Raw genomic sequence first — 533 nt, forward strand, 5'->3', positions numbered from 1 at the left:
AGAATTACATAACTACGTCATAAGGTAGGAAACAGTTTGCAGCAGTATGAAAGTGCCTCAGCTTTGAAATTCCGCATCTGTCTCCACACTAACGGCTTTATAGTGCAAGATCTGTGTAGAGAAACAAAATCTATGTTATTAGACCTGAGAAATTTATTAAGATTTTTAAAAAAAACCATCAAGCAGTGCCTTTCAATGAATATTTACTGCCTCTGATTCCTTAGGTCAGATACAGGGATCATGTCTAGTGAGTAAAGTAGGACTTGAGATACATCAAAATTTCTCTTCCAGAAAAAAAAAAAAATTCTCAAAGTATCTGATGTTGGATTGAGCAGTAAAAAATGTATTGATGAGTTGATTCGCTGTTCACAGAACTCAGACTCAAAAGGCCTGTATTTAACTGAAGTATCTTCAGAACGGTTGAGGCTATTTTAACAAGTTAATGTAGTTCAAATTTCATCCACAATAAGCATAGGAAAAAAAAGATCCCACGGAAGGATCCAAATGTCATGTAATACTTCTTCAGGCTCACT

Source organism: Buceros rhinoceros, unplaced genomic scaffold, assembly GCF_000710305.1.
Source record: "Buceros rhinoceros silvestris isolate BGI_N320 unplaced genomic scaffold, ASM71030v1 scaffold1988, whole genome shotgun sequence".
NCBI lineage: Eukaryota > Metazoa > Chordata > Aves > Bucerotiformes > Bucerotidae > Buceros > Buceros rhinoceros.